The sequence below is a fragment of the Dendropsophus ebraccatus genome, chromosome 6, assembly GCF_027789765.1.
Source record: "Dendropsophus ebraccatus isolate aDenEbr1 chromosome 6, aDenEbr1.pat, whole genome shotgun sequence".
Classification (NCBI taxonomy): Eukaryota; Metazoa; Chordata; class Amphibia; order Anura; family Hylidae; genus Dendropsophus; species Dendropsophus ebraccatus.
In genome coordinates, this window is record NC_091459.1 from 130,974,693 (window position 1) to 130,987,870 (window position 13,178).

Sequence of the window (13,178 nt, forward strand, 5' to 3'; positions counted from 1 at the left end):
GGCAATGTTCTCCGAACTTGAATGCTCGGCATTTGATTCCCCACATCTGCAGAAGTTGGATGCCGCCCTGGGGAGACCTGGAAAACATGGATATACCCTATGGCTTATGGCTGTGTCCATGTTTTCGAAGACCCCCTAGGGCTGCATTCAACTCCTGCAGCCGTGGAGATTCAAATGTTAAGCATTCGGGTTCAGAGAACATTGAAGAACCCAAACAGTTTGACAGGTACGCTCAACACTTATCCTTGGTAGTGAGGTGGGCACCTGACTACAAGCCTTTTGGGTCCACTAGACCCAAACTAGAGGAATGACAGAGAAGCAATGAACCCTGATGCAGATGGATATCCTCATAGGTGCAAAAAGGTCATCCCACAAAATGTTGTTTGTGGTTACAGATAGAGATGAGCAATTCAATTGGAAATTTGTTTTGCGATGTTTGTGAATATTTGCGCAACTTTGAGAATATTTGCAAGTCACATACAAACAAATTTTTATTAAAACAGGCAAACTAGAGTAGCTACAATACTAGGACTATTAAAAAATGGTGATATTTTCAACAGCTGTGACAGTGTCAAAATTGGGAAATGCCATTTAAAAAAAAAAATGTCAATCAGCCTGTCAATCATTTAATTTCCGCCATGGACAGCAGTGGACGTTGGTGGATCAGCAGCGTAATATCAATGTTCTCCCAGGACAGCAGTGGACGTTGGTAAATGAACACCCAGTGAGGTATTAAAGGGGTTGTCCAGCGAAAATCTTTTTCTTTCATATCAACTGGCGTTAAAAAGTTATATAGATTAGTAATTTACTTCTATAAAAAAATCTCAAATCTTCCCATACTCATTAGCTACTATATGTCCTGCAGCAAGTATTGGCCGAGACAGTAAGCAGGAGAGGTTTTTCATGGGGATTTATAGAAAACCGAGACAGAGTTCCTGTCTCGGCCAGAGATGTCAGCAGAGAGCACTGTGTCAGACTGAAAATAAAACATTTCCTGCAGGACATACAGCAGCTAATAAGTATGGGAAGAGTTGAGATTTTTTAATAGAAATAAATTACAAATCTATATAACTTTCTAACATCAGTTGATCTGAAGGAAAAATATTTTTGCTGGATAACCCCTTTAAGTGCTCACTGTGACTTCCTATAATGCACACCCAGCACCCAGTGACTTGGTATAATGAACAACAGCCCCCCAGTTACTTGGTATACTGCACAATGGCTTCACTGCTCCCACAGAAAACCCCCACAATCCACCCTCCTCTTCTCTGTCCCTATCTCTTTGTATGTCTTTCAACCTACTCTCCACTATACCAATCCCCCTATATAGAGAGTGAGGGAGGTTGCCAACATCACAGTGGGCTTTGTAGCTGATTGGATGGGCGCATGGGATTATGGATAATCCCTTTCTCCCGCCAAAAAACTGTTCTGTCTGTTCTAAGCTAACATGTGTGGCCGCCATGTTTAGCGAATTTGCAAAGCAAATCTGGCGAATTCACAAATTTACGGCCCAATTCGCTGCAAATCAAAATTCTTCATATTCGCTTCGCTCATCTCGAGTTTCAGAAGTTACAGGAAGTTGCATATTATACTTCTTCTAAATTGGAAAAGGGGTCTAGAGAACCCTAAAATGCGTTGTGCTTTTGGAAGCTGCTAATAAACTGGACGTTCTAGAATACAGATGAGCTATGCGCCTGTGAGAGTGTCCGTCTGCATCAGCATTCATTGCTTTTCTGCTATCCCCCTGGACGGATATGACCTTACTAATAGGCAGCACAGTAGGTTAATCCATGTTATTATAAAAGAAAAGGGAACACGATGTCCATATTAATGCCAATAATAAGAAGGCGATGTCTAAGCAAACCCATATAACAGTGATACGTGAGTGTCCGCATAGCTGTGGCCATGTATTACAAGTCAGGTATGTGCGTATGGGTGCCGCTCTTCACCACAGCTGGGTGAGGATACTTTACGGCAGGTAGCTAATCTATAGTCCTAGCCTGGAGCTATGGTAAGCCCAGAATAACACACAAGAACATACATACAATGTCTTATATCCAATAGAACGCCGAGCGGTAAGACAAACAATTTCCCTCTGACAATTACAAATTAGCTGTAGGTAACTGAGCAGATGTAAAGTCAACTAAGCTGCAATGTCAGGAGTTCATTATTGGCTCATCCATCAAACATGAGAGGGTAAAGCACCTGTTTACCCCGCTCCTTGTCTTCTCTAATAGCGTTCACAGACTCTTCTAGCACTAGAAGCTGAAAGAGAAAAGCGGCTTAATTTCCATGAAAATTCAATATGAATTAAACATGGCTAATTTCTTCTCCGTCCGTGTTATCCCTGTCCTAGATAGACATAGATGGCAGCTGGGAAAATGTCATGGAGTTTATTACCTTAGCGTTTTAGTATGGACTGAAGCCATCATCCAAGATCCCATACACATTAGAAAAAGTTGGTCAACTCACCCACTTTGGTCGAAATTGTCTTGTATAATATGTATGAGGGATGACAGACTCCCCCCTGACAGAAGGTGTTGACGAGAAAAGTATTGGCATGTTCAACTGGTGGCGGCCTATCTAAGAAGAAGAGGATAGCCCGATCCTTTTCTTCTTGGAGAGGTAGACCGTTACCAGAGGAGTGTGGCATTGGATAACCCTCCTGTGTACAGGCAGAACACGTAAACTCTTATATGTAATAAATTATCATGTGTATGGTGGAATCAGGAGAGATAGCTGATGGGTAAAGGAACATATCCCATGTGTATGGATACCAATAGTGATGAGACTTCATTGCCATCCACCGTTCCTGAAAGGGACTCATGGCTCAGAAACTTCATTATATTACTTCCTTTAGTATCATCTCAGATAGGTACAGTGTTTACATTCAGTTATTGTAGATTTACCAACCACGTCTGCTGAAAGTTTGTTCCACGCATCTACTACTCTTTCAGTAAAGTAGTATTTTCTCAGGTTGCTTCTGACCTTTCCCCAATAACTTCAGATTGTGCCTCCTTGTTCTTGTGTTCAGTTTCTTCCCTCTTGAACTTTTTTTTAGGCCTGTAATAATTATAAAGGTTTCCATCATGTCCCCCCTTTCCCTTCTTCTTCCTCCTGTAATATATATATATAAGGTTTCCATCATGTCCCCCCTTCCCCTTCTTCCTCCTGTAACATATATAAAGGTTTCCATCACATACTCCCTTTCCCTTCTTCCCTCCTGTAACATATATAGAGGTTTCCATCATGGCCCCCCTTTCCCTTCTTCCTCCTGTAACATATATAAAGGTTTCCATCACATACTCCCTTCCCCTTCTTCCCCCTGTAACATATATAAAGGTTTCCATCATGCCCCCCCTTTCCCTTCTTCCCTCCTGTTACATATATAAAGGTTTCCATCATGTCCCCCTTCCCCTTCTTCCCCCTGTAACATATATAAAGGTTTCCATCATGCCCCCCTTTCCCTTCTTCCCTCCTGTTACATATATAAAGGTTTCCATCATGTCCCCCCCTTTCCCTTCTTCCCTCCTGTTACATATATAAAGGTTTCCATCATGTCCCCCTTCCCCTTCTTCCCCCTGTAACATATATAAAGGTTTCCATCATGTCCCCCCTTTCCCTTCTTCCCTCCTGTAACATATATAAAGGTTTCCATCATGTCCCTCTTTCCCTTCTTCCCTCCAGTAACATATATAAAGGTTTCCATCATGTCCCCCTTTCCCTTCTTCCTCCTGTAACATATATAAAGGTTTCCATCATGTCCCCCCTTTCCCTTCTTTCCCTGTAACAAATATATAAAGGTTTCCATCATGTCCCCCCTTTCCCTTCTTCCTCCTGTAACATATATAAAGGTTTCCATAATGTCCTCCCTTTCCCTTCTTCCCTCCAGTAACATATATAAAGGTTTCCATCAGGCCCCCCCCTTTCCCTTCTTCCTCCTGTAACATATATAAAGGTTTCTATCATGTACCCCTTTTCTTTTCTTCCCCCCTGTATTATATATATATATATATATATATATATATATATATATATATATATATAAAAATGGTTTCCATCATGTCTTCCATTTCCCTTCTTCCTTCCCCTAACATACAGTATATACTTCATTCCCGTTTCACAATCAGGGTAATACTTCCTGGAGTATTGTAACGAAAATAATTTTATAACGCAGCACCAGCATGGATTTCTGGGGGATCGATCCTGTCAGACTAATCTGATCGGCTTCTATTGACGTTGTGTATCTGGACTTTTCAAAGGCATTTGATACTGTGCCGCATGAAAGGTTGGTCTATAATATGGTCTATAAAATAAAGATGCTGGGACTAGGGTAAAATATATGCAAATGGGTAAGTAACTGGTTGTGGGATAGAAAACAGAGGGTGGTCCTTGATGGAACATATTCAGATTGGGTTTTAGTTACTAGTGGGGTACCACAGGGGTCAGTGTTAGGTCCAATTCTTTTTAATATTTTTATTAAGGACCTGGTACAGTGACTACAGAAGTATAATCTCCATTTTTGCAGATGATACTAAACTGGGTAAAGTAATCAGCACAGAGGAGGATAATATCATATTACAGAGGAATATGGGGAAGCTGGAGGCTTGGGCAGAGAATTGGCAAGGGAAGTTTAATGTGGATAATTGTAAGGTTATGCATTTGGGCTGTAAAAATAATAAGTACAGTTATGTGCTAAATAATAAAACTCTGGGTAAAACTGCTTGCGAAAAGGACCTGGGGGTATTGGTGGACAGTAAACTAAACTTTAGTGATCAGTGCCAGGCAGCAGCTGCCAAGGCTAATAAAATAATGGGGTGCATCAAAAGAGGCTGAGATGCTAAAGATGAGAACATAGTTTTGCCTCTGGTCTGGTCAGACCACACATGGAATACTGTGTACAGATTTGGGCACCGGTATATAAGATGGACAGAGCTGAACTGGAGCGGGTACAGAGGAGGGCGACAAAGGTCATTAAGGGAATGGGTGGGTTACAGTACCAGGACAGGTTATCAAACGTGGGGTTATTTATGCTAGGAACAGCACACAACTCGTGGCTCTATTCATTCCTACGGATCGACGGAAAGAGCAGAGTGCGTCAGAAGGACTTCCTACTCCATTCTTTCCATTGGTTCCATAGAAATGAGTACAGACACAAGTTGCGTGCCGTACCTGCTGCTCTATTCTATTCATTGGGGCTCGAAACGGAGATCGGCAGGGGGTACAGAGGTCTGACCCCCATGGCTTTCTACTTTACCCCTATCCTTGGGGATTTTTTTCTGGAATACCCCTTTAATACAGTAGTTATTCTGGGGGCTGGAATCCCCCTTTAACTCTTTATGGCCCTCGCCCAGATGTCTGTAGTTAAAGGGCATACAGTATGTCTCAGGACTACAAAGGTTACATAGCTTCGCATTAGAAGTTTTTTTTTTTCTTCCCAAGGTGCGGAACACGTAATTAAATTTTTATTGTTTCGATAATTAAAATCAAACCTGAATTGTTCCTGGAAATTCTGCCGAGAATATTTTCTTAGATTTAAGTGGGAAAATTGCAGTAAGCAAAGGAAAAAAAACCCACATTAACATCCATTTATTCAGCGTGAGCGTAGAAATGAGTTCATTATAAAGTGACGATTAACACTCTTACAGAAATCAGATTATCAGCATGTGTGAAAAGTGGCTGCTGAGCTTAAGAAAAGGGAATCTAATTTTAAAATAAGAGTGTTTATAACTCTATAAATCAGCAATAATTCCTCCGCAGTAATGCTGGATAGGGCAAAAAACTGGCATTTTCTTGGTTTTATTTATACCTAGCTGCCAATACAATTCCGGTATCCATGGTTATAAATCGGAAAGTTTAGAGAAGTGATTTGTAAATGAAATTACAGTTATTACTTAGAATAATCACAATCATTTACTTAAAGTGCACTTCCAATTATAAACAACTTTCTATCAATCAACAGTAAGGCAACATTATGTCATATAGCAGATTTTTCAGTCTAGAAGATGCACTTGTATCTTGCTAAAAAGTGACTGCGTCCTATAGTCCAGAGACTTATAGTCTGGAGACAGATCGCTCTGACTGCTTCCCTGATGTTTGGGCGCTGTACCTGACCGCTGTATCTGGCCGCTGTACCTGGGTGATCTCCGTAGTGATTGATAGCTGCACACTCCTCTCTCTTCTCTTGTTGGGCACCGATTAGTGAGGTCAGTGTTGGGCAGGAGAGGGACCTGTTGGTGATGGGTGATCATATCCAGATTGCTACTTGTAAAAGCCTTGTCTGATAACTTATTCAGTATTTCCAGCAGGTCCTACTATGATGTCACAGTCATGTGATAAGTCACATGACTGGGAGTTGTGCTGACTGTAGGTAGGAACAACCTGTATTAAAATAAGTGTGTGAGTGTGTGTATGTATGTGTGTTTTAATTGATGTAGTAGCAATGTGTGTGTGTCTGTGGGTATGTTTATGTAGCAGAGCTGTGTGTGTGTCTGTATTGTGATGTAGCAGGTGTATATGTAGTTGTAGGTGTATATGTGTGATGTAGATGTATATTGATGTAGTAGCAATGTGTGTGTCTGTGGTTATGTTTATGCAGGCAACTACTACTCCCCCCCAGCGATACACACAACTACTACTCCCCCCAGCCATACACACAGCTACTACTCCCCCCAGCCATACACACAGCTACTACTCCCCCCAGCCATACACACGGCTACTACTCCCCCCAGCCATACACACGGCTACTACTCCCCTCCAGCCATACACACAACTACTACTCCCCCCAGCCATACACACAGCTACTACTCCCCCCAGCCATACACACGGCTACTACTCCCCTCCAGCCATACACACAACTACTACTCCCACCAGCCATACATATAACTACTACTCCCCCCAGTCATACACACAGCTACTACTCCCCCCCAGCCATAAACACAACTACTCCCCCCACCCAGCCATACACACAACTACTACTCCCACCAGCCATACACACAGCTACTTCTCCCCCAGCCATACAAACAGCTACTACCCCCCTAGCCATACACACAGCTACAACTCCCCCAACCATTCATATAACTACTACTCCCCCAGCCATACACACAGCTACTACCCCCCAGCCATACACATAACTACTACTCCCCCCAGCCATACACACAGATACAACTACCCCCAGCCATGCACATAACTACTACTCCCCCAGCCATACACAAAGCTACTACTCTCCCCAGCCATACACACAGCTACAACCCCTCCAGACAACAGCCCCACAGAGACAACTACAACCCCCCAGAGACAACTACAGTCCCCCAGCGCCCCACACAACTACAGCCCCCCCACAACTTCAGCTCTCCACAGACAACTACCGCCCCCCCAACTACAGCCCTCCACAGACAACTACAGCCCCCCAGCACCACAAACTACAGCCCCCAGCCCCTGCTGAGAGTTCTTCCCAGAGCGCCGTCCGTAGCATGGTGTCACCAGGACCGCACGTCCCCTTACTGATTGGCTGGACTTGTGGTCCAGGTGACATCTGCTACGGTGCCGCGCAGGGGAGTGGAGGAGAGTGGCCAGGGGCACCCCAGGAGACAGACAGACAGCTGCACTGCATACCCAACTTAGTAAAAGAAGTTAGATGTGCTGTCTGTCTGTCTGCAGGAATGCCCCGAACAAACTACTATGCAAGAAGGGTGGGCATATGGGTGGGGGGTCGGAGCATCCCCCTGCTGGCCGGGAGTGAGGTGCCCTGTGTGTGCCTGTGTTTGTGTATTGTGATGTAGCAGGTGTGTGTGTTTCTGAATGTTCATGTAGCACCACTGTCGGTATGTTTATGTAGCAAAGCTGTGTGTGTGTGTTGATTTGGTAGCAATGTGTGTCTGTGGGTAGGCTTATAAGGAACCCGTCACCATGATAATGCTACCTAATTTATCGCCATCATGTTATAGGGCAGAAGGAGCTGAGCGGATTGATATATATCTTCATAGGAAAAGATTCAGTATAACTTGTATTTTATTGATAGAAATCTCTGATGTTTACTTAGCTAAGGAGTCCAGTCCACTGAGTGACCCCGCCCACTGGACTCCTTACCACAGAATGAGCAGGGATATCATTCTGGAGGAAGGCTACACTCTGCCAGGGGGGCCCCCATGCCGCATGGGCCCCATAGCAGCTGCATGGTCTGCCTCCATGGTAACTACACCACTGCTCCTGCACTTAGTACTCACTTAGGGTCCATTTACACAGAAAGATTATCTGACAGATTATGTGGCAAAGCTTTGAAGCCAAAGCCAGGAACAGACTATAAACAGAGATCAGGTCATAAAGAAAAGCCTGATTTTTTCCTCTTTTCAAATCCATTCCTGGCTTTTGCTTCAAATCTTTGGAAGATAATCTGTCAGATAATCTTTCTGTGTAAATGGACCCTAAGGGCCCTATTCCACAGTAACAATAATCGGCCGGATCAGCGCCATTTGGCCCGTTTCGGCCGATTATCGTTAGGTGAAATAGAGAGAACGATCAGCCGATGATCATTCATTTAGGGCCAGACCTAAAATCATCGTTCCCCCACCGTGCATCGCTACGGTTGAATAGCGGTGCGCGGCGGGCGACCGATGATTTGACAAGCAGCAGCATCATACATTACCTGTCCAGGCTTCTCCGCGCTGTCTTCATCCCCGGGTCCCGCGCGCTCTATCTTCAGAATGGCCGGTCAGTTGACGGAGCGCTCAGCCAATCACAGGTCGGGACCGCAGCGGCCTGCGATTGGCTGAGTATGGCCTGTCAGCTGACCGGCCATTCTGAAAATAGAGCGCGCGGGACCCGTGGATGAAGACAGCGCGGAGAAGAAGCCCTGCAGGTAATGTATGATGCTGCAAGGGCTGCAAGGACATCGGTAATGATGTCCCTGCAGCCCTCGCTCAACGATCATCGGGCCGTGGAATAGGCCTAGTAAACGAGCGGCGATCTAGCAGATCGCCACTCGTTTACATTGTTGATCGGGCCCTCCTCGGCCCGTGGAATAGGACCCTAAGAATTCACTGATAAAATCCGTACACTTGAGACACTTGAGACAGAGGGGAGACAGATTCTTTAGATTTAAATTTTTATTGAATTTTCAACCTATAAAGAATAAAAAAAAAAAGAATAAAACAAGAAAAACAATATAAATATAGTCCAGAATAAAAGACACAGGGAAAGAGATGACATTTATAAACATAAAGCAAAGCATCCAGACAAAATAAAAGAAGCAATAACCCTCAATAAAATAAGAATCAGTCACAACAAATAACATTGAATTATATAGTAAGTAGTAATAGGAAGAAAACACAAGACAAGACGGATGAAGGGAAATTACAAGAGGAGAGGGAGTGGGGGCAGGGGAGAGTAAGAGCCAAGGGGAGCCCAGGTCCTATACAATCAGTAATGGAAAGAGAGTCTCACAGGTCCTAAATAGAGATAGAACTTGCATAGAACTTCACTGCTCATTGGAAGGGGGTGTCAGAGAGTGTGTATAGGTCCAGCCACTACCATAATGAATCGGACAGCCCCCCAAAACTAGTGGGTACTACATTGTATTGCTGGGATTTGTAGTACACCTGCATAGAACTTCACTGCTCATTGGAAGGGGGTGTCGTTATTAAAATTCTGGGGCCTCTTAAGAAGACTGTATTGTTATTCTTTGTCCCTACCTTCAAAGATATGGCTCCCACGCACAACTGCATGTGGGTGTGAGGCTAAATCTAGCCATAATCCGGCTATTTTAGTTTTAGGCGCAGCAGCACTGCCGTGGGTAAGCGCCAACAGGCTCACTTGCTTTCTCACTCACTTTTAATGGTTCTCTGTGTGCTCAATGCCATGCAGTGTCGGGCCTAATTTTGGGGAGGCTCACTTGCTTTCTCACTCACTCCTAATGGTTCTCTGTTTCCTCACTGCCATGCTCTGACGTCACACTATGTCTGCGGAGTGGACTGGTTGGCGGGGGGCCCGCCGATTGCGCCCCTGCCAACCAGCCAGCTGTTTTATTTATTTATTTTTTTGTCTAGCCGTGGCCGGGGCTTCACCACCCCCGGTCGAGAGGCATCAGGTGTACCCTTGATGGTGACTGACAGCTGGCCTAGCCAGTTAGCTGTCAGCACCCGGGTTCGTGTCCACAATAAATCCCAGCCTCTGGACTCACTCCAATTTTTGGGAGGCTCACTTGCTTCCTCACCCACTTTAATGGTTCTCTGTGTGCTCAATTCCATGCTGTGTCTCGCCTAATTTTTGGGAGGCTCACTTGTTTCCTCACTCACTTTTAATGGTTCTCTGTGTGCTCAATGCCCTGCTGTGTCTGGTAACATTTTTGGAAGGCTTACTTGCTTCCTCACTCACTTTTAATGGTTCTCTGTGTGCTCAATGCCATGCTGTGTCTGGCCTAATTTTGGGTAGGCTCATTTGCTTCCTCATTCACTTTTAATGGTTCTCTGTGTGCTCACTGCCATGCTAGGTCTGGTATAATTTTTGGAAGGCTGACTGGCTACCGCTTCTACCTTGTTCACTCTGTCCCCACCGCAATGCTGTGTCAGGCTGAATTTTTGGGTGGTTCATGATAAGCTATATCTGTTTTAATGGTTCCCTGTGTTCTCAATGCCATGCTGTGTCAGGCTGAGTTTTTGGGTGGTCCCTATGCCTACCTCTGTTTTAACCAGGCTGTTGCACAGAATTGGGCATAATGGTGACATTAGGCAGCCTCAGAGGCATGCATACATGCTGCCCCTGCTGTTTCCTGTCCATTTCCGTTGTGCTTTCATCAATTTCTAAAGTTGACAGGTTTTCATGCGACCTTCCCTCTACCGAACTTGAGTCTCCTGCAAAAATGCTCGAGTCTCCCATTGACTTCAATGGGGTTCGTTACTCGAAACGGGAAATACTCGTCTCGAGTAACGAGTACCCGAGCATTTTAGTACTCGCTCATCACTAGTCCTAAACTTGCAGAAAAGCATCTGATCTGTAGCTGTACAGTAATCTAAGGATCGGATTTCTTTTTTTCTAGTATGAAGATCCAACCAGTAGGGAGAAGCAGACTGTTTCTAAGCCCTGGGAATAAAGGTTCACTTAGATGGCGAGTGAGTGGGGCCCATGCCGTCCACATTATAACTTTGCATAAGGTTTCAGAGCAGCACATCACTTTCGGGGCCCAATGGGCCCCTGAGTGATGTGCTGCTGTGGCCAGGGGCGTAGCTGGGATTCATGGGGCCCCATAGCAAAAAACTGTACGGGGCCCCATGAATCCTGTACGCTCCCCTACCCCCTCGCCAAACACAGACAATGACGCACATATACACACACAGAGGCACCAATAACATATATACAGATACGCCACTGACATACACACATATATACGCTGTAATGTGATTACACTAGTGCTGATGTATACACCATGAATAGACTGTATACAGGGAAATCATCTCAGCGTAATAAGGAATACTCAACCAAAAATAAAAGAAAATGCAGCAGATATTAGTGGTGGGTTCTTTTATTAGAGCCCAACATTAATAGAAGCTGCTGCAGAACATCTTTGTGAGCAAACCTGTCAATCACTTGAGACACTACTGACATACACAAACACACACATATATACACCAGTGTTACAGACACTACTGACATACACACCCATATAGCCACAGATATATACACATGCTGACATATAAATATATACACAGATACATATATACACACTGACAAATACATATACCCACAGATACATATATACACTCACTGACAAATACATATACCCACAGATACATATATACACACACTGACAAATACATATACCCACAGATACATATATACACTCACTGACACACATACACAGCACTTACAGCTCCCTGGCTTCCCCCCTCCTCCTCCTGTAGTCCGGGCTGATCTTCACATAGAAGTATTGAGGTCCTTCATCCCTCTCCTGTGCCGTCTGGCAGGTCCTGCTCCTCTGTTCAGCCCGCTCACCCGGCACTACAGTGAGGGGGCTGAACAGTGCAGTGGGGGTCCCTCTTCCTCTCTGGACCCCTGGGGGTACAGTGGTCGGTACCTAGCATGAAGGCAGGGCAGGCTTCCTCGGGCCCCCTTCCTGCAGGGGCCCCATAGCAGTCGCCTTCCCTGCCTTCATGGTAGCTACGCCACTGGCTGTGGCGCGCTGTCCCTGGATTCTACACATGGGGGCTATGGAGGGGATGCTAAACAGGGGGGCTATGGAGGGGATGCTACAGAGGGGGGGTGCTACATAGGGGGGCTATAGAGGGGATGCTACATAGGGGGGCTATGGAGGGGATGCTACATAGGGGGCCATGGAGGGGATGCTACACAGGAGGGCTATGGAGGGGATGCTACATAGGGGGGCTATAGAGGGGATGCTACATAGGGGGGCTATAGAGGGGATGCTACATAGGGGGGCTATAGAGGGGATGCTACATAGGGGGGCTATGGAGGGGATGCTACATAGGGGGGCTATGGAGGGGATGCTACATAGGGGGGCTATAGAGGGGATGCTACATAGGGGGGCTATGGAGGGGATGCTACATAGGGGGGCTATAGAGGGGATGCTACATAGGGGGGCTATGGAGGGGATGCTACATAGGGGGGCCATGGAGGGGATGCTACACAGGAGGGCTGTGGAGGGGATGCTACAGAGGGGGGTGCTACACAGGGGGGCTATGGAGGGGATGCTAAACAGGGGGGCTATGGAGGGGATGCTACACAGGAGGGCTATGGAGGGGATGCTACAGAGGGGGGATACACAGGGGCGCTATGGAGGGGAAGCTACATAGGGGGGCTATGGAGGGGATGCTACATAGGGGGCCATGGAGGGGATGCTACACAGGAGGGCTATGGAGGGGATGCTACATAGGGGGGCTATAGAGGGGATGCTGCACAGGGGGGCTATGGAGGGGATGCTACATAGGGGGGCTATAGAGGGGATGCTACATAGGAGGGCTGTGGAGGGGATGCTACAGAGGGGGGTGCTACACAGGGGGGCCATGGAGGGGATGCTACACAGGAGGGCTGTGGAGGGGATGCTACAGAGGGGGGTGCTACACAGGGGGGCTATGGAGGGGATGCTAAACAGGGGGGCTATGGAGGGGATGCTACACAGGAGGGCTATGGAGGGGATGCTACAGAGGGGGGATACACAGGGGCGCTAT